Raw genomic sequence first — 8,126 nt, forward strand, 5'->3', positions numbered from 1 at the left:
GTACACATAGCCTTAGCACCTCCCTAGGTTACATATCGTCCCTTTTGACCACGTGACAAAAATCTCCTTATTTTATAAATTATAACCCACCCACCAAACAATACACATAGCCTTAGCACCTCCCAATACTGTGAGGAGTGCATGAAGACAATTTAATTTTGTTGGTTTCGTTGTATAGGAAGGTATAAGATGTGGATCATATTGTTTCATCATTTAATGTCCCTTAATAAGTGGGCTGGCTCATGCACATGAAGACAATTTAATTTTGTTGGTTTCGTTGTATAGGAAGGTATAAGATGTGGATCATATTGTTTCATCATTTAATGTCCCTTAATAAGTGGGCTGGCTCATGCACATCGAAATAAAAAGAGGGCTTTAATATACTTAGGTAAACTAACATTTTTAGACGACGATTAACATTATAAAAATAAACATAGCAAAAATAAAGTATTAAAATCCTATACCGTAATAGCTAACGGCTAACCGATGATTCGTGAACTTCTTCTAGCATTCTTGACAACAAACTGTTTAATCACCTCTTCGCATTTTATTTTATTTAAGATTTCGTTCTCAATAGCTAGCATCGCCCATTTATTAAGTCTTTCTTAAAACTATGTGGATCGTGATGGCTTGGTCATCACTTGTCTCACGTATGGTTGTCTGCCATGGAGAACCGTTGATGCTCACTAAAGGAGTGGGCTTGGAATTCAATTTGCTTATGTTTTTGTTTAATTAATTTTTATTTTTTCTTTTGTTTTTAAATTTAGCACGGTCAACGCTTAAATGGATTATGGATAAGAAAAAGTTTTTGGTCCTATATATTTTTTAAGATAGGATAGGGATCATGTGAGAACCATTTTAAAATTAAAAACTTTGAGAATCATTTTGAAATTAACAATTCTTTTTAAGAAAAATTAAAAAAGTTATATAACAAAAAATGCGTGAAAATAAAAAAACGTAAAAAAACCAAAACTTTTTATCATTCATCCTGGTTTTATAAAAAAATTAAAAAAAAATTTAAGAAAATATATCAGTTTAGCAAAATTATACACATATGTATAATACTTAATTTTTAAATTTATGCATGTTATTCTTTATACACATATGTACAATTAAGATATATGATGATATACATTTGTGTACATTATATAAATAGATATTAAATAAAAATATACAGCATCAAATTACTGGGATAAACTGGACCAGCTATATTCATACCGTCTAGCATCTAATCACGTATCATTTCAATATTCAAACAACCATTCGAATAGAGGTCAGACGAGCGTTTAAAAAAAAATTAAATCTTAATTATTTAACCTTTTTGTAGGGACTCCAATAATGGAATAATTTGTAAGCTAATAGGGTGAGGGAATTGCCGGAATGTTAATTTTATTCACAAGTTTTATGTATTAAATTACTTAAATTAAATAAAATTTTAGTTCAGCTTGTAGTTATTTTAATTTTATTTTTTTGATTAGTTAATTAGAAAAATAGTTTGGAATTTTGTATAAGCAAGATGGATATGCCACGAGTTTAAAGAAAGAAAGATGAAAAATGGTTGGGACACCCCTCCTTTAAAACAAATTCAGGGTTTGCATGGGTCCTGGTTCCATTTTGCTAGTTTCTACATCACTGAAGAAACACTAACCGGACCCCGGGCAGATTACGGGTAACCTGAGGGTTAGATAGATGTTTCCCACGAGGGGTTAGACCCGGCAAAGATGGTTCTTCTGATAACCTGCAAAACAGACACCGTGAGCTTGTCACTGAGAAGGGGGGGTTCCTCCTTGTGACCACCCTCCGGCGTGAGAATCAGACTAGATTGCTCCTTAAATATAAATGTATATTAAGAGATTGCTAGAGCAGATATCAGGTATATTATGATGATAATATGATAAGATATGATAAGATGAGATGATCATACCATTTGGGGTATTTATAGCCGAAGGTAGGTTTCCAAGGAGGTGTGGCCGGCTGAATAGTATTCCTGTTCCACTAACAGTGGACTACGCACAGGCCATGCTGGTTGGTGGATAGGCTACGGCCAACAGTAAAGGTCGGCTGTACACTGTTCCTTTACTGCCGGCTACGCACTGTTCCACCAACTGTAGGCTGCGCACGTCCCATCGTAAGGGTTGGTGAGTAGGCAGCGGCTAATAGTGACAAACAGTACTAGAGGGTGCTCCTCCTCGTATTGTTGTCGGTGAGCTGTCACCCTGTGATTTGTTCATGGGCTGCTCTGGTCAAATTGTCTGTTCCGCCCATACCTTAGTAGGTATAGTACGAAAGACCTTCCAAAAGCATACGGACTGGCTCATTTAGGCGGGAGTATTCCCGCCTTGCTCATTCCTTCATGTGACTACTGAAGTAGCGAATGCCTTGTGCGTGTAGCCTTGCTGTTAGTGCGGGTAGCCTTCCCTGATGGCTTGTATCCGCAGCTGCGGGAACAGGCGGGGTACTTCACCATTGGGAGGCTTTCCCTGCGGGTACAGCTGGCGTACTGCGCGTAAGGTTCTCTGAGCATGGTGGGTCCTGCTGGAGCAGTTGGTCATTGCGCAGACGTCCCTATTCAAGGTGAGTCTTGCGGGTCCAACTAGGCTCTGCTGGGACCTACCTCTTCAAGTCCCCCCAGTCCAATGTTCTTCTCATGAATTATTAATAAGTGAGGTGAACTTTTTGACTTTAAGGGGTTTTGAAAAGGGTTTAGTTATTAGGTTTTCCGTGGTGATTCTTCCCGCGGTTTTCCTGATGTCACGCAGAAATTCCTGACTTTTCTGCTTGATCTTTGGGTGTGAAGCGGGTAGGTTTGTAACCTCCTCGCACGTCAGGAGCGTTGAATCCCATTTGTGTGGATTCTCCATGGGGTTTTGGTAGTTTTCAACATATTGATCAATTATGCTAAAACCACCAATCCCATCATGGAGTTTCAAACAATATAGTTCTCGACGTTCCCGTCATGCGGGGATGTTACTCCCGTTTCCGCAAGCATGGCCCAGAAGATCCTTCTTGGTTTGAATTCCCTGCAGAGTGCTAAGTATGTGAAGGATTTTGCCTTGACACTGTACCCGCACTCGTCTTACGGTTACTTTACTTCCAAGGTATTCCTGGCGTCAATTCCCTGCGGGTGCTAAGTATGTGAAGGGTTTTGCCTTGACACTGTACCCGCACCCGTCTTATGGTTACTTGGTTGCCAAGGTAAGGGGTATTTTCCCGCCTACTTTTGAATCTTTTTTGAATTTTTTTTAAAATTCGAAGAGTTGTTGAAAGGATAAGAACAGTCCAAACCTCTGAAACATCGTGCGACGGTTTCTTCTGACTGTGTCAGGACGTGCAGGAAGTTATGGTGACGTGACAGTACATGGTCATTCCAGACGCTTTTTCAGGCGCGTGGGCGCGATTTTTCGGGCGCGTGGCCGCGAAATTAATGGTACGCGTCCTGTCAACAGCTGTTGCCAGCTTGCCTTTTGCCGCGTGTCATAGTTTCATTGCACCTTCGATTTCTCTCTCTTCCGCATTAAATGCATCGCATTAATTGCGATTAGTATATAAAGGGGGGAGAGGGTTCTTTGTAATCCACACTTTCACTCTTCTCTTCATCTTTTAAGCGATTTCCGGCGAATACTCCCCTTTTCAGGCAAGCATTCTCTCGAAATCGCTTTCTTATTTCCTTTGCAAGATGTCGTCTCGTGATCTTGAATCTACAGCCGATGACAAGAGTACTGCTGGCGAGTGCCAGTGTGCTCTGCCTGGCGATCTGTACCAGTACGTCGTCAGGAAGTTCATGCTCGAGTCTCTCGAGCCTGAGTTTCCTGAACCCCATCAGACTGTGTACGATGCCCCCAGAGGCAAGATCGGGGTATATGCTGCATTCTTTGTTTATGGGAATCTTTTGTTCCCATTGACAAAGTTTGTTTACCGTGTCCTTGAGAGGCACGGTGTTCATTTGACCGAGTTGCACCCCATGGCGATCGCCAAGATTCGCCACTTCGAGTGGGTGTGCCGGATTCTGGGCATTGAGCCCTATGTTGACCGCCTGATGACCTTCTACACCTGGAGGTGCATCCAGGGGTGGTATACGTTGATAACCCGGATAAAGGGTTTGAAGATTTGCGCAACCGAGCGCAGTCTTCGCGCGTGGAAGCGGGAGTTCTTCTTCATATCCGCTCGCGCCATCCCCGTTGCCATGAAGTTTAAGAACGGGCAAGCTCTTCCCAGCCTTCACGCCTCCAACTACGAGGAGGCGGAATGGTTTTCGAGGATTTCCCGGGTCCAATCTCCGGTTTACCAGTTTGCGGAGTCCGGGATGGTGATGTTGGGGATGAGCCGGGTCTGGAAGGCGGCGGATGCGCAAAAAGTCCCAATCGTCCTTGAATACGGTTCGAACTCTGTTCCTTACGGTATGCTTTGTTTCCTTTTTTTGATTTTGAATTTCTTCTAACTTCTTTCCTGTTTATTTCAGAGGGGAACGACTTGCAGTCGCTCCTGAACCCGCGGGAGGCTGACGGTCCCGCTCGGATGGGTACTCGCGCTCTAGACGAGAACGAGTTGCCCATCCTAGAACAAACTGCGGATCGGTTCGTGGAGGTCTACCCGCTAGGCCACGAGATCCTGAGCGCCAGGCGGCCAGGTAAGGCGCTATTCAACCCTCGACCCCTCAATGTTGAAACCTCTGCTGGAATTCCTCTAATCGTATGTTCTGATGAGGAATCCGCAGATGGTCCTCCGTTGGTGCGGAAGAAGAAGGCTGCCGGCAGGAAGGGAAAGGAGAAGGTGGCCTCCACTGCCGATCCGGCGCCTCGGTCTGATTCGGAGACCGAGAGCGAAGAGGTGGCGGGGAATCCCGGTGGTGATAAGACCACCGCTCCGGAGGCTGCGACTGTCACCTCCGGAGAGCCCAAGAAGACGACGGTAACCGGCGCAAAGAGGCCGGCTCCATCGGGTTCGTCCCCGCCTCTCCGTACCTTTAGGCTCAAGAAAACCCGTAAGTACAAACTTCTTGTCTTTTAACTTCATAGCTTAATATCATTTAACACTTATCTTCTTTACGCAGGCGTGGATGTTGACGCATTCCAGGGTGGAGCGCAGAGGAGTACCTCTCCGCCAATGACGGTAGGCTTGGTCAGCCTACCTGAGGCGTCGACCCAGGCGCCTGCGCCTGCTTCCGCTGGTTCAGTTGCTCACTCCTTTGAGCCGACTGTTCCAGCTGAGATGACGTCACCGCCGGCTGTGAGTGCGATTTTTACAGCATCTTTCACCGAGCCGGCGGTTACTATTGCTGCTGATTCCGCGGCGGCGACCGCGGCGGCTACTACCATGCCCCCGTTATCGGCAACGACGGCCGATCCATCAGGTACGCATGGGGCTTCTCGCCAATCTCTGCCACCTTCCCATCTGCTTGACCTCTTGGATGGATTTCCCTTGGGTTCAGGTGATGGGTTCGGCGGCTATCGGCCTGTTATTGACCCTACAGGTGCGTAGGGTTCTTTTGGCCCTTTTCATATATTTTTTTATCATCTTTTCCTAACTGCTTTATGTTTTTTGCAGTGTCGGATTCCAATGAAGTGTATGTTCCACGATGGAACATTCGCCGAGGAACAACCCTTCGCACCCCTGTGGAGTGCGTGGAATGGGCTCGTCACGCTGCTCCCAGTGGTGCGTTGGGGGAAGCCATGGCTAGCTACCAGGAGGGTAGGCTAACCAATGAGCTTCGGGTTCTCCTGGCCAGGATGCAGCCGCGCGTCGAGCTGCTTTGTCGTGAAAACGACAAGTTAAAAGCAGCTCGCCTTAAAGAAGTGGCTCAGGCGCGGGCTGTCCGGGAGGAGAACCAAAGGCTTTCCGCAGTGGCTGTGGAAAAGGAGAAGGCCTTCAAGGCCCTCGAGGTTGAAGTTCAGGCTCGACTCGAGGCCCGTTCCAAGGCTGCCCAAGCTGTTAATGAACAGCTTCGGCTGGCTAAGGAAACTGCAAGGAACGCAACCGAGAGGGCCACCAAGGCTGAAGCTGTTGCTGAGCCTCTACGCGTGGAGAATGAAGAGCTTAAAGCCAAATTAGAGGCTCTCCAGCAGGCTCATGATGCCTTGGCGATGGAAGACGCCAAAAAGCTCCAGGAGATCTTGGACCAGAGGGGGGTGCTTGACCATACTGAGCGGAAGCTAAAGGGCGTCGAAGAGGCTGCGGCTAAAGAAGTGTTGCTTGCCAACCTCAACAAGAGTGAAGCCGAACGCGCCCGTAACGAAGCTCAAGCTGCCCTCCAAGAGGCTCTGGTTGCCAAGGAATGGCTTCTTCGAGAAGCGTTGTCTCAGGTAAGCTTTCATGTCTTTACGCTTTTCTTTGTAAATAGAAAGGGTTCTGATACTTGTATATTTTCTTGTAGGTTGTGCATCGGGTCTTCTCAGAGATGTTTTATGACGATGCTATGAGCACAGCCCTCAACGCTTCTCATGAGGATGGGGAAAAGGCCGGCTTCCTGCTTGGTCTAGGGTTCGTTGAGAAAGGCATCCCGCCTTCCAACTTCCCTTTGTACAATGTTGATACTGAAGCTGTTTACGACCAAGCAGTGAATCAGTATGCCGCCTTCCCGCATCCGGTGGTGGAGAAGGTGAACGAAGTCGCTGCTGCTGATGATGGGCTTGTTATCCTTAAAGCTTTCCTTGAACCACCACGCTCTACTGATGGAGCGGGTCCAAGTGGAAGTGGTCCTGAAGCTTGATTCTGAAGATCCCTTTCCACCACTAGCGTAGATTTTTGCTTTTGTATAGCTCTTTGTAATATTTGAATTTTGATGAAATGAAGATTGTGTTTGTTCTTTGCCTTGTTTATTTTTCGCATGTTTTGATCTAACATAGTAATTTCTTTAGTACTTGGATAAGTTAACTTTTTATCGTGGTAAATTATAAGTTTGTTTCGCTTCCTCTTTCATGATTGTGCGGGTTTGACCGTCACTTACACTTAGTAGGATGGCTTAACTTTACTTATATCTGACCTGCGTGGAAGTTTTCCTCATCTTTTCCTTTGAAATTTTCTAAGTGTTCAGAATAAGTTAACCTTTGAACGTGGTAGACGATGGGTTGAAGTTTTGCTTCCTTGTTCGTGATTGTGCGGGTAAGACCGTCACTTGCACTTACAAGGATGGCTAAACTTTACTTACATCTGACCTGCGTGTAGGTTTTCCTTAAAAATTTAAGATTTTTAGCGTTGTGTTTATGCGGGTTTTGCCGCCTTCCACACGTAACGACTTACTTCTTCCCCCATTTATGCGGTGAATACCGGCACATCAGTGTGGGAAGTTCATAAGCATAAAGGTAAGGCTATCAACACATTGTGAAAGGAGAATCATTTCCATTAAAAGTGGCTCTAGGCCTTTTCTTCACAAGTTTGGAATTGATCTACATATAACATTTGCGTAATTGAGCTCCATTCCATGTTCTTGGGATGGGAGTGCCATCGAGCCTTTCGAGCCGGTATGCGCCCTTTCCCAGGACTTCTTTGATGATGTATGGCCCTTCCCAGACCGGGGCCAACTTTCCTGGGCGTTCTTGGTTCGAAGCCTCATTGTTACGTAGTATGTAGTCTCCTACATTGAAGTTGCAGAGTTTTACCCGCGTGTTGTAGTACTTTTGCATTTGTCGCTTGTAGTTCTCTTCACGCACTGCGGCTAAGTCTCTGCGTTCCTCGGTTAGCATAAGGTCCAACCGTCTTTCAGCATCATTGTCCTCTGGCTGAATCAAGACCCTTGGTGAGGGTAAACCAATTTCGACCGGGACCATGGCTTCCGTGCCATAAGTGAGGCTGAACGGGGTTTCTCCCGTACTGGCCTTCTTCAGCGTTCTGTTTGCCCAAAGGACGTGCGGAAGCTCGTCCACCCAGCCGGATCTGTGTTCCAAAAGTCTTTTCTTGATGCCTTCGACGATGCTCTTATTTGCTCTTTCCACCTCACCATTACCTTGCGGGTGTGCCACTGAGGTAAAGGTGTGGGTGATTTGAAGTTCTTTGAGCCACTGTTGTAGCTTCTTGTCAGCAAAGTTGGTGCCGTTATCGCTCACCAAATTCTGTGGAAGTCCAAAACGACAAATAATAAATTCCCAAATAAATTTTTTGATATGTTTTGCGGTTGTTTGGGCTAAGAGTTT

This window comes from Bidens hawaiensis, unplaced genomic scaffold, assembly GCF_021521415.1.
Source record: "Bidens hawaiensis isolate Kalapana, Puna unplaced genomic scaffold, B.hawaiensis_p1.1 tig00037700_1, whole genome shotgun sequence".
Taxonomy (NCBI): Eukaryota; Viridiplantae; Streptophyta; class Magnoliopsida; order Asterales; family Asteraceae; genus Bidens; species Bidens hawaiensis.